Here is a 16,678-nt window from a genome sequence, read left to right as displayed (position 1 = left end):
TTTAATGATGTTCTCTCTCTCTCTCTCTCTCTCTCTGCTTCCATATGACTGATGTCCCTTTCTTTCTTACCTCACTTAAGGTCTTACTAAAATATTCCACTATATTTTACATAGCCCCCACCCCCAGTTTTCTGCCATGGTAGATTTCATTCTGGATTTGAAATCACAACACGAAGTATTTTAGCCAGTTTCTTCAGTAATATATAATTAGGATTGTAACTTGCCAGTTTTGCTTATATTACTGAGAAAATGTTTTGCCTTTTTTTTTTAATCTCAAAAGTGATCAGATCATTTTAAAAAGTAAGCAAATTCTGAAAACTTAAGAACTATCTACTTAGTAAACATCAGTATGGAGATTCACATATTCAAAGGAGTTCAAAAGAGTTTCCACCTCCTGTGAACTCAGATTGAGAAATGGTAGAGAAAAAGACAAAAGATTAGGGGTGTGGCCATGGGGAAAATTTCTAATCAGATCTTTGTTATCCAATTTTTGACTTCCTTACCTAGAAACTGAATTAACCCATACCAATCTATTCCTAAAAACATCTTCCTAAACCTCTTGGACTAGATATTATAACTTAGCTATGTCTGTGTCTGTGTTTATCCAGTGATTGGTGAATGTTTATAGCAGAAGAATGTTACTAAAGTCTCTCACCAGGGAACATGGCCCAAGTTTTTCAGTCAATGACTTGAGAAAAAGGAGTCAAAATGTGTTCAATAACCTAAGAAGTTCTCTCATCTCCATCACCTTATGAATTGTATTGTTTCCCTTTCTTTTTTCTTTCTTTCCTTTTCTAAAATTAAAATTGTGTGTGTAAGGGGGTTATTGTCCTCCAGCTTCCTTTTGTATCTCCGCATTGCAGTAATGAGGTATCAGATCACGAATTTATTTCAATTATGAGAAATTTCTATGTAGGAATTGATAGATTTTTGATATAAGGAAAAAGCCTTGCTCTTGTTCTCCTAAGCTCTCTGTGGTCTAAATTATAGTTCTCTTGGTAGTGACATGACCCTCAAAGTGTAATGTATTTCTTAAAACTATAGCATACGTTTAGAGCTGGAAGAATTCCCTGTATCTCAAGAGGCATCTCCACTGAGAGACTGAGATTTCTAGAAAAAATTTGACATATGGCTGCCTATTTCTATAAGTACAACTTATGCCCAGAGAACTCATGTCTGGCAGTTGTTATTGACACAATGCAACTGCTACCCTCCAACTCTCTTTTCTCTGTGCACCAACCTCATTATTAGAGCATTAGTTGTCCAAAAACTTCTGTACGTCTTAAAGATGAAGGCAGAGGCATATCTACCAGCATTTCTAATTTTACTTACATAATCAAATGTTAGTCCTATCTTTTGCCTTATTGTCTGTTTGGTCAACCTATGTTTAATCAGTTAGTTCTATTCCTGTATAAAAAAGCAAAGGCAAGCTGATAGATCAAAACACATTTATAGGTAAACTGCCAAATTTTCATCTATGTTAAAAATTTTCACTTTTATAACATGCTGTTATGTTGTCTGTCAAATTGACTTTTTAACTGAAGAGGATGTGAAACATGACACGTAGCAGATTCTAATTTAAGAGGCAATGTATAGTATAATAATTTAAAGCCAGTGCTACAATGTATTTACTGGAGATATCAAATAATTTTGTCTGGTGCACAGGAAGAAAATTTTCAGGGGTGGGGTGAAAAGAACTCTCTCAAACAGCCACGTAGTTCTACAAGAGTGACTAAATGGTATAATAATTGTGGAATATTTATTATAATAGGAATTCTGTAATTTGCCATTTTTAAGTCAATATTTGTTTCTTAACTCCTTTAAGTTGGGGGTGGGGAGGAGTCTATTTATTCATCCCCTTATTTTAGAAATGAGTACAATCACAACCAGAGGGAATGGTAAAGCAATTTCCCAACCTCATTTTTTCCATGGTTAACCTAGGCATATTGTCAATTATGAAACTATGGTAATGTTAAAAAAGATAGTCACTCCCAAAGCATAAATTGTTAGCATATCTGAAGCATCTGTATTCGTGACAGCTGTCAAACTTTGTATTACAAAATTCAAAGCTAGAATTTGAATGGGATATTAAATATGAGGTTTCTATTTTGAAGCACTGTAAAGAATAAAATATTGAAAGCCCTAAGGCAGATATACTGTGCTGACATTTGAAACTCTTACAATAGATTTTACATTTCATGCTTTTTAAAAACAAAGAACTAGAAATACACATTCCATTTTGCAAGGTGAGATATATTCTCTCTATGACAATAAAAATGTAAAAATAAGGTATTTTATGTATTGAAATCCCAATGAATTTGAAATTTGCAAATGATCTCTTTCAGAGGACCTCAGGACAATAATTTTAAAACCTCTTGTGACTATATAATGATTCACATCCAGAAAGTGCTTGAAAATTGTTAAGCACTGATGGTTTGTAATACAAGTTGAAATAGTCCATATTGAAATGACCTCTGGTGAATTGGAGTGGGGCTGAAAAAACTGCTTTGCCAGGGATCATGTTAAGTGAGTGCTAGCAAGCAGAGGGACAGGTGTTTCCTGTTTCTAACCACATGGCATAACCATATAGATTAGCTGCAGGGAATCTAGCCAGAAGAATTTTTTTAAAAAACCTAATTCAATTTACCACTGCTCATATGGAAATTGCTTTAGGTTTAAATTATATTCTAAATAACATAAAACCCATAATTGAAATTTATATTCTTCTTTTTCATTTTTAATATACCAATACTACCCAATGTCTCAGAATTATGAAAGCTTATAACAAGATAGACTCTCAAGATGTCTCATTCAAATTCTATGGTAGTGCAGGTATTCTCTCTATTACTGCCCTGGAAGATGGGCCACTATCCTCCGCTTGAACACTTCCATATTGGATAGGGAGGGGGTGGAACTCAAAGATTACTGAGACAAATCCATTTTTAAATACCTTTGAGGCTACTGTTTCCTGATGATTTTTCAGATATTTTGAATGGAATTAAAATGTTAAGTGCCACATTTGAAAAACAGGAAAACATCATATTTGTACATCCTGCCTCTTTAGTTGGCTTGTATCACCAAACAATGTTGTCTTTCCATTCCTCAGCCATTTTTGCTATGTAACAGAATCCTGAATACGAGGGAGTGTTTTCTGGGAATAATAATGCTAATAATGACATGCGGTTATCAAGTGGCATCTGTAGGTCTGTGGCTCTCAGCCCCCTGGAACACAGTCATCCAACACACTCTGGAAAGTCAGGCACTACAGGGCACATAAAAAAAAGAAGGTCCAGATTCTTTGCCCCTGCCATGGCACAATCATCTGATTATATGCAAGAGAGTAACAGAATGCAAGAGGCAAACTTAGTGATGTGTCATCCAACTGGATTATAAAGGGGAGAGTCTTGAGTTATCACAGAGGAGAGAATGATATAGGAGATTACTAAAATGTACACTCAGAAGAGTATGCTTTTCCTCCATACTTTCTACCTATAAAGAACTGAAAACTAATTACAGTGCCTTAATCTCTGTGGGGCTGTGAGGATTCTGAAAGTATTCATAAGTCCATATTTGCAATTGGGACAACACACTCCAGAGGCTGAGTTTGTGAGCCAGCGTGAGAGACCCGTGAGCCAGATCCCAGCATCTCTACTTCATCCCTGTAACCCTGGACAATGTATTTAACTTCTTTCTGCCTCAATTTCTTCATCTAAGAAGTGGAGATAAAAATCTGCACTAAATAGGGTTGACATAATGATTAAATGAGTAAGTGGGCACAGAGCTTTCACTTAGCATATTATTTTTATTATTGTGGAGGAATAAAAAGGCTTTTACACTGTTGGTGGTAGTGTAAGTTAGTTCAACCATTCTGGAAGACAGGGTTGCAATTCCTCAAGACTCTAGAACTAGAAATACCATTTGACCTAGCAATCCCATTACTGGGTAAATATCCAAAGGATTATAAATCATTTTACTATACAGACACATGCACACCCATGTTTACTGCAGCACTGTTCATAATACCAAAGACTTGGAACCAACACCAATGCCCATCAATGATAGACTGGAAAAAGGAAATGTGGCATATATACACCATGGCATACTATGCAGCCATATAAAAGGATGAGTTCACGTCCTTTGCAGGGACGTGGATGAAGCTGGAAACCATCATTCTCAGCAAAGTAACACAGGAACAGAAAACCAAATACCACATGTTCTCACTCATAAGTGGGAGTTGAACAATGAGATCACAGGGAAGGGAACATCACACACAGGGCCTGTCGGGTGGTGGGGAGCAAGGGGAGGGACAGCATTAGGAGAAATACCTGATGTAGATGACGGGTTGTTTGGTGTAGCAAACCACCATGGCACGTGTAAACCTATGTAACAAACCTGCACGTTCTGCACATGTATCTTGGAACTTAAAAGTATAATAATAAAAAAAAATTCTTAAGTATCATTAAGGATATTCTATGGTGTTTTGTTTTGTTTTTCTCATTTGTAAGGGAATATGCCTTGCTAACTCTACACTTTTTTGTTTGTAACCTGGGCTGTGAAACCTCAAAGAAAGAGGGTTTCTTGGTAGAAGAAACAATGTTTTTAGTTTTTTCTTTTCCTTTTTTGTCTTTTGGCTGAATCCTCAGTTTTGTGGAACTTAGCAGTTATGCACTGAGGATCTGCCCACACAGGTAGTAATTTCCTGGGCTGCAGGCTGAAAGCAAAAAGACTGCACATGGTGGCTGTGACTTCCTCAGATCTGGACAGATGTGAGCTCATTTTGGCCAAAAAAACAAGGGAGTGGGAAAGGGAGAGATTTCTCAGAGCAGAGCTTTGCTATTGTCTTTTGAAAGGGGGAAAAAAAAAAGATTATACCTCTAGGTGAAAAAGCAAAACTAAACCACAGTTATGTAATTTTGAAAGATTCCTAAATCAGTATTGGCATTATTTGTAAAACATCAGACTTCAAAGAAATAACCTAAGAATTTCATCTGACCTCATACTTCATATACTCCATTAAAAATGCAATTTGTAAAACATATATCAAATGGTTAGTCTCAGGAGAATATGCCTTAGTAAAGACCAGATGCATGGTCTATTTCAACTGTATGTGGCTCTTCATTTTTCCCCTTATTTCTTCACATACGGGACAGGACTTCTAGAAGAATAAAGATATGGTGTGTTTCCAGGACATAATTATCTTTGGGCTGTGATCAAGCATGAGAAATTTCTATCCTGAGGAAAAATATTTGAAGGTTATAAAATGAATATAAGTTCATGGGTAATTCTACTTTCATGTTGTAAACATACTGTAATTCAAATACATTTTCTATGGAAAATACTTAGGAATTTCTAAATTACATGTTTTCTGGTAACATACAGATTTGGGATCTTCATAAAATTTTAATGTGGCAAAGATGTTAGAGATTTTCTAGTCCATTGCTCCCATTTTGCAGACAGGTAAATAAAGACATAAATCATTTCAGTGAGGGAATGCATTCTAATGTTGTGATTAAAAACTAGCTTTCTGTTTGAGGGCTAACTCTAACCAATTGCTAGTGTCTCTGTACTGATTTCTTCTGAGAAAGATTGAGAGGTTAAGTTCAGATTCAGCTGGAAAGGGTGCTACGACCACTTAGCATCTACCAGAGACATAGGATCAGATATGAGAGAGCAAAAATGTCTTGGATTAGTTGATGGGAGTTGTTAACTAGAAAAAACCTACAAAGTCAGTAAGACCTGGCAGTAGATCATGGTGCTATACTTTCTTTTTGAATATGTTTAGACTCATTTCTTAACATTTCTATACCTTGGTCATGCCTGTAATCACATCACTTTGGGAGACTGAGGTGGGTGGATCACAAGGTCAGGAGTTCGAGACCAGCCTGGCCAATATGGTAAAACCCCATCTCTACTAAAAATACAGAAATTAGACAGGTGTGGTGGCGGGTGCCTGTGGTCCCAGCTACGCGAGAGGCTGAGGCAACAGAATCACTTGAACCTGGGAGGCGGAGGTTAGAGTGAGCTGACATCATGCCACTGCACTCTAGCCTGGGCAACAGAGTGAGACTGTCTAAAGAAAAAAAAAAAAAAAAAAAACAAAGAAAACGCCATAAAATGTATTTCTATACCTCAATTTTCTCATTGGTAAAGTAGAAATAAATTATTTGTTGGGAAAATATCTGCTAATTTGACTAGAGCTTTCTCTACAGTACTATATTTACTTTTGAGAAGCACTGATGCTATGCTTCATATTGGCTGACCTACTCTCCTGACTGGCTTTGGTAGCTCATGTTATGACAGTGAAAAGACACTCAAAAGAATCTGTGGAAAATTTAGTATAAACTACCACACGAAGAAAAAAAAAACTTTTTTGAAAAACGTCACATGAAAGGAAAACCTGAGACATATCACAATATAGGATGTTAAATACGACATGGGCAAGCTCAGGATCACCTGAGCTCAGGAGTTTGAGACCAGCCTAGCTGACATGGTGAAACTCCATCTCTACTAAAAAAAACATACAAAAATATTAGTTGGGTGTGGTGGTGGGCACCTGTAATCTCAGCTACTCAGGAGGCTGAGGCAGGAGAATTGCTTGGACCTATGAGGCAGAGGTTGCAGTGAGCTGAGATCACGCTGTTACACTCCAGCCTGGGCAACAGGAACAAAACTCCATCTCAAAAAAAAAAAAAAAAAAAAAAGTTTATTTAAAAAATAAAAAATTATATAAGAAATCTAAAGGGCCATGTCATAAAAGCCAATTCTCTAGAGATTTTCCTAAGAGCAGATATAGAAAGAATGGTCAAGTCAACTGTCTCAGAGACAGAGATGACTATATTTTGTGCTGGAAGAACTATTTCTGCAAGACTAGCAAGTTGGTGTTCTGAGTGAACAAAACTAGTAGGTAAACTAGTACCAGGACAATGAACATTACAATGGGAACTTTCCTGTTGACAACTCTGACCACATGAAATTAAATAGTGGCAACAAAATGGGAATTCCTCTCTTTATAAAGCTATAGAAAAAATAGGAATATACAAACTGGAGTTTTCTGCTTCTGTTGACCATGCATATGAAAAAATCTGCAGAACTAAAGAAAAAAATCTTTCCAAATGCTTAGACTAGAATTAGTACCATCTTTGTGGCCATCTTCAGTAACACTGATGTCTTTCTTTCATTTTAATAAATCTAGGGTTGTCAATAATGTAAATTGTTTTAGTGATAAATTTGTACTTGATTTTTTTTCGTTTGTTTTTAGGCTGTGGTGTTAGACTTAGATTGTTAAAAATGGCTATTGTGAGAGTTGTGAAACTAGAGAATTCCTAAAATGACCAAAGGCCAGGAAATATCTGTGGCTAAGATAAAGGAGTAATAATTTCCTCTCAACTCGGGTTGAAAGTAAAATGAGGACAGGACATCGTAATATTCTAGAACTGTTCAAGGCCTAAAAAATTCCACAAGAAAGAATTTTTTAGAGCTGAAGAGAACATTTAAAACATAACTGCATATTTTAAACACACTTGAAAACACATTTGTTCATGTTTGACTTAGCCGGTGAAATTGATACCATCATGTGTAAAGTGAGACTTTCTAACTTATATAACTTAGAATAAGAATAATAATACTTATTAAGTATGTACTTACATACCAAACACTGATAATTCAACTGTATCTTGAGACTTTGCTGAAGTTTCTTATCACTTGAAGTTTTTAGGATGAGATGATGGGGTTTTCTAAATAGAAAATCATGTCATCTGCAAACAGAGACAACTTGACTTCCTCTCTTCGTATTTGAATACCCTCTGTTTCTTTCTCTTGCCTGATTGCCCTGGCCAGAACTTCCAATACTATGTTTAATAGAAGTGGTGAGAGAAGGCATCCTTGTTTTGTGCCAGTTTTCAAAGGGAATGTTGTCAGCTTTTGCCCATTCAGTATGACACTGGCTATGGGTTTGTCATAGTTATTTGGAGATATGCTCCATCAATACCTAGTTTATTAAGTTTTTAACATGAAGGGCTGTTGAATTTTATCAAAGGCCTTTTGTGCATCTATTGAGATAATCATATGGTTTTTGTCACTGGTTCTGTTTATGTGATGGATTATGTTTATTGATCTGTGTATGTTGAACCAGCCTTGTATCCCGGGGATGAAGCCAACTTGATTGTGGTGGGTAAGCTTTTTGATGTGCTGCTGGATTTGTTTTGCCAGTATTTTATTGAGGATTTTCACATCGATATTCATCAGTGATATTGGCCTGCAGTTTTATTTTTTTGTTGTGTCCCTGCCAGGTTTTGGTATCAGGATGATGCTGGCCTCATAAAATGAATTAGGGAAGAGTCCCTCCTTTTCAATTGTTTGGAATACTTTCAGAGGGAATGGTACCAGCTCCTCTTTGTACCTCTGGTAGAATTCGGTTGAGAATCTGTCTGGTCCTAGGCTTTTTTTGGTTGGCAGGCTATTAATTACTGCCCTAATTTCAGAACTTGTTATTGGTCAATTCAGGGATTCAACTTCTTCCTGGTTTAGTCTTGGGTAGGTACATGTGTCCAGGAATTTATCCATTTCTTTTAGATTTTCTAGTTTATTTGCATAGAAGTGTTTATAGTATTCTCTGATGGTAGTTGTATTTCTGTGGGATCAGTGGTAATATTTCCTTTATAATTTTTTATTGTGTCTATTTGATTTTTATCTCTTTTCTATTAGTCTACCTAATGGTCTATTTTGTTAATCTTTTCAAAAAACCAGCTCCTGCATTCATTGATTTTTTGAAGGGTTTTTCGTGTCTCTATCTCCTTTAGTTTTGCTCTGATCTTAGTTATTTCTTGTCTTCTGCTTGTTTTTGGATTTGTTTGCTCTTACTTCTCTATTTCTTTTAATTGTGATGTTAGGGAGTTGATTTTAGATCTTTCCAGCTTTCCGATGTGGGCATTTAATGCTATAAATTTCCCTCTTGAACTGCTTTAACTGCGTCCCTGAGATTCTGGTATGTTGTCTCTTTGTTTTCATTGGTTTCACAGAACTTCTTGATTTCTGCCTTAATTTTGTTATTTACCCAGGAGTCACTCGGGAGCAGGTTATTCCATTTCCATGTAGTTGTTTGGTTTTGAGTGAGTTTCTTAATCCTGAGTTCTAATTTGATTGCACTGTTGTCTGAGAGACTGTTACGATTTCTGTGCTTTTGCATTTGCTGAGGTGTGCTTTACTTCCAATTACGTAGTTGATTTTAGAATAAGTGCCATGTGGCACTGAGAAGAATGTATATTCTGTTGATTTGGGGTGGAGAGTTCTGTAGATGTCTATGAGGTCTGCTTGATCCAGAGTTCAGTTCAAGTCCTGAATAGCCTTGTTAATTTTCTGTCTTATTGATCTAATATTGACAGTGGGGTGTTAAAGTCTCCCACTATTATTGTGTGGGAGTATAAGTCTCTTTGTAGGTCTCTAAGAGCTTGTTTTATGAATCTGGGTGCTCCTGTATTAGGTGCATAGATATTTAGGATAGTTAGCTTTTCTTGTTGAATTGATTCCTTTACCATTATATCATTATATCCTTGTCTTTTTTGATCTTTGTTGGTTTAAAGTCTGTTTTATCAGAGGCTAGAATTACAACCCCTGTTTTTTTGTTTGTTTGTTTGTTTGCTTTCCATTTGCTTGGTAAGTTTTCCTCTATCTCTTTATTTTGAGACTATATGTGTCTTTGCATGTGAGATGGGTCTCCTGAGTATAGCACACTGATGGGTCTTGACTCTATCCAATCTGCCAGGCTGTGTCTTTTAATTGGGGCATTTAGCACCAAATTAAGATTACAAAAGGCATTCTTGCTGTTGCAATTTTCAGCATTTTTGCACTGGTTTTACCTCATCTTTGTGGGTTTATCTACCTTTGATCTTTGAGGCTGATTACCTTTGGATGGGGTTTTTGTGGAGGGTCTTTTTTATTGATGATGATGTTGCTTTCTGTTTGTTAGTTGTTTGGAATTTTTATAGATAAAAGATAATATAAGCTAAAACAAAAAGACATAAAACATAGTCTTCATCATATATGGAAGTTAAACAGTCATATTCTTCCATTGGGTATGCCATGTATTTATTATTTAGGTCAATGTTTATTTTGATTTAAATTATAAATTAACATGTGACCTTTTAAAAATTGAAAATATAGAATATATAGAAGAGAAAAATAATCATAATTTCACCACCCCAAAATATTCATTAACATTCTATTTTCTTTTATTATTTTTTATTAACACAAATGCACTGTGTATCATATTTTTATATTGTATCATTAGCATTTTCATCTCTCAAAAGTTCTTTAAAATGTTACTAATTTTATGTCTGTAATAAATGAAATTTAGATGTTTCTCTATTGTTGAAATTAAGTTCTAGGTTTTGTTTTCAATTTTTGCTAATATTAATTCATTTACAAACATCTTTGTACATAAAATTATATATATACATACATATAGATAATTATTCATTTAGAATAAAATCCTAGAAGTAAAATTTCAAGATCATTTCTAAGCCTCTTGAAACATACCATTTTTGTGTGGTCAACTGCTATCATCTGAATTTGTTTTAACTGTACATCTTTCCAGTTTTTCATAATTTTTAAAGTAATTTTTTATACTTAAATTCTAAACAAATCTGGATTTTATTGTTACTGTTTTGTTATTATTGCTATTTTTCTATGAGATTTTATAAGATATGAGACCTTATATTTTTCCATGTTACATAGTATGATTCATTTTAAAATACATTTTAAGATATTAATACATTTTAACATTAAAATACTGGAATTTTTAACAGTCATTCTGTTCTATGTCTATTTTCCTGACGTAGTGTTCAAAAAAACTCTTGTACAAATTTTTCTTAATTTAAATAAAAGGGACAAATTTATTTTGGGAAATCTGTCCTGCAATGCCAAGACACAGAGCACAATGTAATAAATATTTGAAGTTTAGTTAATAGAAATATTGAATGCTATGTAAAATTTCTGGATCTAAAGGTCTCCTAGGATGTATTACAGATCACAACTTTCTCACTAAAGCTTGTTTCAAAAACTAGAGGACAACATATACTGAAATATTTTAATTTAAAGGATCAAATATTGAGTGTGACCTTGATCCAATGGAGGATAGAACCCCTCCTTGCCCCTTTTATTTGCCCATTGTTGGCCTGTCATCTGTTTTCCCATTTTCTAATAGCAACTATCACTCATAGAGCTGATACTACACCTTCACCTGGACCTTCAAGAAAAATCATACTTGAGGTATTGCTGTTTATACAAATGCAGAAGCTGTTGAAAAAAATCACATATCCCATGTAATTAGGATTACATCTTGACAAATACATGAGGAGTTCTTGGTATAATTTTCTGTGTCTCCAAGAAACCTTTGTTTGTTGTCTTATTATTCATCCAATTAACCTTATTTTTAAAACTATATTATCAAAACAACACTTAAGTCCCATAAAATCTTGAAGGTTAATTACAGTTGCAGGGAAAATTATGCACTGGAAGAAAACTTTAAATAAATTCTTATAGGCAACATAAACAGTTCATTCTACATTTATTCCAAAAAGCATGAATATTGTTAGCTTTGAAGTTCCAGGTAATTTCCCTATAGACATCATCTCTGAAAATTTATAATTTATGTTAATGTTTACTGTAATCAAAATGAATTAATCATATTGCTACAGGGCACTTTAATAGTCTGAGTAAACAATATTCTTAAAACAAGTAATAACAATGATGATACTTGGTGAAAGTTAAATTAATTGCTTATAGAAAAATACTAAATTTAACAAAAACTCTGAATGTTCCATGTTAGTAACCCATTTCTCATATTAGGAAAACAAGCATAAGAAAAATAGTTACCCCTAAATCCCAAAGCTTAAAATTAGCAGAATCAGCATTTAAAACCCGGCTTTGAATGACTCAAAAGTCCTGCCCTTTTCCGCTGACACATCATATTTACTTGGCTAAAAGGATCCAGGCAATGTGGATTCAGAAGCCGGTTCAAGTAGCACCTGCCATCGGTGCTTGATATGAGGAGTAGCATATATTTTCTATGTGAAGTTAATTGATTGCCAACAGCCAGAAAGTCACATCCTAGATCTATGAGACTCTAAACCCAAAGTACTGACCAATCCTTACATATGTATCCATTGTTATGAATCCACAGAGCAATTGAACCACAAAGCTAGCAGCCTCACTCTCTGTGTATCAAAATATAGTTTAAAGGATATTGGACAGAAATTTGTCTCTATTTTCCTGTTTATTGGAAGACTTTTATTTCCTTTTCTTTTGACAACATATATCCTATTTTACATTGTTAAATTCCTATAATACATAAAATAACTTGACTAAAGATTGTGATTTGCTCTTAGAAGCATATCTTACCCCTGTGAGGTTGCCTTATTATGAGTGGAGGCTTGTAGCACTCTAAAAAGGGTCAGAGTGAGATTGCCATTATAGTAAGAGTTTAAAGACAGTATTTTACCAATAGATATACATACATGGTTTGCCTGTCTAGATACAGCCTTATTATTCTCTATCTAAGCTAAATTGCTTTAAATTAGTAAACAGATTCTTTATTGTCTACTTTCTTTATTTTGTTACTTTTAAATAGTTGTATGTTTTTTCTTTAATTAAAAATGGATAAGTGCTTCTTGTAAAAAAAAAAAAATACAATATATAAACTTTTCCTCTTCCCCCAATACTCCCAGCCCTAGTGGTATCTCATGATCTACAATTTTTAATTTGTTCGCTTAATGTAGCAAGTTAAATTTTATGAATTATTTCCATTTTCTTTAACAGCATCATAAAATTTCATAGGGCTCAAGTACACTAATATTTTCAAAAGATATTTTGTCATAAATACTCTTAGAACTCTCTTCGTTGTAAAGATAGAAATCCAATTTGTAATAGCTTAATCAATAACAAGCTATATATTAGACATACATTATGGTAGTGTAGAGAACTGAAGGAACGGCTAAACATCCCAAGCTACAGAAAGGGTAGCTCCAAAGTCAGAGCAGTTCAAACCATACAACAAATGCCTGGAGGATTTGGTCTATCACAAATTTCTATTTCTCTCCATGAGTCATATTTCTTATCTTTGACTACAGATGGGCTTCTCCACATAATGAGCGAAATAGCCACCTGCAGCTCTGTACTCAAAACCTCCTATGTCTAAAGCTACAGAGAACCGAGACCACCTCTCCTGTTTAAAAATTCTTCCAAAATATTCTGCCTGGGTCAGATTGGGATACTCGCCAACACTTGAACCCCCAAGGTTGGGGGAATAAAATATCATTATTGACCCTGCTGGGGTCCCTACTCTGTCACCAGTGTCCACAATGGTCAACTCTCAAATATTTATGAAGCAAATACCCCCAGAGACAATTTTGTTAAAATATAAACATTGGGGAAAAATGTTCAAGGACTTAATAAACATTCTTTGTCTATAATACACAAGTATTATAATTTTAAAACATAATATAAATAACTGTATTCACATTATATTGTAATACTAACAAAGTTACTTATAATCACCAAATCTACTATCCAACCTGTTATTTGAGACTAATTAAAGAATTGATGACTGCATGCCCGATTTTATGATTAAGTCAGCTATTCAATTGGTTTAAAGCATCAAATAAACTTTTAAAAAGTATTAACAGTTTAAAATCTTTCATTGTTTTTTTTTCCTTCCTTCCAGAAATATTTATTGAACATCTACTAAGTGTGAAGCCCTGGTCTAGGTGCTAGAAATACAGCTGTTTATGTGACAAGTTCAAATCATGCCACCAATGAGCTAATTAGAGAAGTCAATAAATACATAAATATGTAAATTAATGTCAGGTATTGAAAAGTAATATTAGGAAAACACAGACTTCAGAGTAAGGTAAGAGAGTGATGGTATGTACAAAGACTTGATATTTTAGATAAGGCACCTAGGGCAGCTGGCTCTCTTTAAGTGTTGTTATTTCAGAAAGAATTATGCAAGTAATTGAGGTCCAAGAAAATTACATCTTCGAGGTCCCTAAGGTAGGATCCAACAATCATGAAACTGCAAAATATCTAGGGAGGTTTGAGTAGGGATGAGAGAGGTAGGAGATGAGATGGGAAGAGGTTATGGGGATTGGATTATGCAAGAAGAATCTGATTTTGTTTTAAATCATTTCCACAGCTTCTGTTATGGGACTATTGTGCTGCAAGAGCAGGTCTGCAGAGTGAAGCAGAAGAACTTTGACCATTTTAATTTTAATAATAAGTTTTGTCCATCCTCTATTGCGCTAGCAACTTTTTTTGGTAACTACAAGTAAACACTTTATAAGAAACTTAATTTCATTGCATTGAATCAGTTTTATTTTTTCATGGAAAAACCACTAAGAATTGGGAATAAAATTATGAGGATGACACTTAAGAAACTTCAAACTAGTCAGGGGAAATTAAATTTAAAAAGTGATTAATCCATTGGAAGGACATCGTCTGACAGAAGGAACACCTAAATCAGTTTTTAAAAAGATAGGAGGATGGTGAAAAATGTTCAAAGACTGGAAGCAAGGGAGTGTGAGTTAAGTGCGAGATGTTCAAGGAAGTCAGTATGACTGAGGCAAAAAATAAAGACGTTTGTTCTGTTTTTTGGTTGGTGTTTAGAGTCTAGGAGTTAGAAAGCTTGGGGCAGATGAGGAACAAAGATAAACAGAGGCCAGAAGATAAAGGGCCTTAAAACTCTACTAAGGATATTGGATATTATCTTTGGAATAATAGGAATCCTCGAGGGGTTTAAACAAATGAATGCATCAGATTTGTATTTCAGAGACATCTTTGCACTATGGAGAAGCACTTAGAGCAATTCAAGACCGGACGTAAGAAGACTAACGTATGTTGTAATATATATGATACGTATGAAAATAAATCTATAGATTGAAGAGAGATATAAAGTTATTATGAATAAGACTGGATGGTTAGGAGTGGAATTAGGACACTTGAGAACAAGTTTCTGGTATTAATTTAGAGTCCATCAATTTAGACTGAAAATTTGATAACCAGATTTAAATTAACTTTTGATAAACTTTAAAAAATCTCAATGCAAATTAACAGTGCCAACAAAATGGGGCAGAAAAGTTTGAAAAACAGAGTGCTACCTATATGTAAATAATAATTATAAATACACACTTTAATAATAGAACCCATGAATGTAGGGTTGTTATAGAACCCATGAATGTAGTTTTAAAAATGCTGCTTATTGAGACCAACTGTATTAAAATGGTAATTTAAATTGTTTATTCATTCACATCTGCTTTCTATATCTTCCTAGGTTATCAAGATTTCGTTGTATGTTTAATTCTATTATTATTCATTAAGTGTATGTGCGGTTACCATTATAAAACGTATTGACTGTATCTTTTTAAATAAGTATTGGTTAATAAGCAACAAGAAATTACCATTTGATATTCACTTCTTAGGTGAGATAGCATAGTTCAGAGCATCTATCCAAAGCTGGTCTATCAGCTTTATATCCAGAGAGATATAAATATATAGTAAAAATGAAGATATTTGTTTTAATATATTAAGGTTCATAATCTGAGTCATGATGTCCCATACACACATGTTATATAGGCCCCTATGGGATCATTGGAAGAATTACATAAGTTAATGCATTTCCAACAAAAATGCATTACATTCTAAAGCCCTAATAAAACATTAAGTTTTTGTGATGGTTGGAATGCTGATTTCTACTCTGGCACTCAGGTTTACTCTGGCACTTATTTTCTGGCACTTAGGTGTCCTCTTCCTGTGTCACTTTTACATTCGAAATTTTAAAGACATATGAAAAAGTTAGCCTTTCAGTTGCCTGTCATTAAGTATTTCTCTAAAACAGAACTATACAGTTGGAAATAGCCAAAACAAAGCATGCATTAAGAGGTATTAAAGATAACATTCATGTTTTACTTTGATGAATCCATGTGTGGAAAATGAGAGTGTTTGTTTATCATGTTTAATTTACATTATTACCTCTACATAAATATTTAATAAAGTTCTGTTTTTTAGTTCAATTAACTTTTTAAAAAGAAAATAGAGAACCTTAAACTCATCAATTCATTGATATTACTTTTATGCAAATTGTAGGGCCATTTATAGCAACAGTCTCAGATTCTTGAAAATAGACATCAGATTCTGATTACTTTAAACTGAAACACTGAGAAAACAATGCGTTTAAATTATGAAATACTTGAAAACTTACATCTGTTCTCATGAGACACATCATTGCTTTGACGTCAGTGACCTAACCACACGAACTAAAAATTTTTAAAAAGTTTTGATGGTATGTTTTATGATCTTCAGGGTCCTAGCCATTCCTAGGAAATGCCTTTTTTTTTCTTTCTTTTTCTGATGAATGAGTCTAAAGGAGTGGCTATCAAACAGTTCTTTTCGGTTTACATTGTATTATGAAACTGTAAAAACCCTGTGTACTTTTGTTTTTCATTTCTGTAGTTTTGGGGGAACAGGTGGGTTTTTGTTACATGGATAAATTCTTTAGTGGTAATTTCTGAGATTTTGGTGCACCCATCACCCCCCTGTGTACTTCTAAAATGAGTAAGTTGTGAAAATGTCAACTAGTTTGCTATTTAGCGGGTCCTTATAAAGTTAACAAAATGATATATAATACATC

This window comes from Macaca nemestrina, chromosome 4 (genome assembly GCF_043159975.1).
Source record: "Macaca nemestrina isolate mMacNem1 chromosome 4, mMacNem.hap1, whole genome shotgun sequence".
NCBI classification, from domain to species: domain Eukaryota; kingdom Metazoa; phylum Chordata; class Mammalia; order Primates; family Cercopithecidae; genus Macaca; species Macaca nemestrina.
This window is presented reverse-complemented; position numbering follows the sequence as displayed.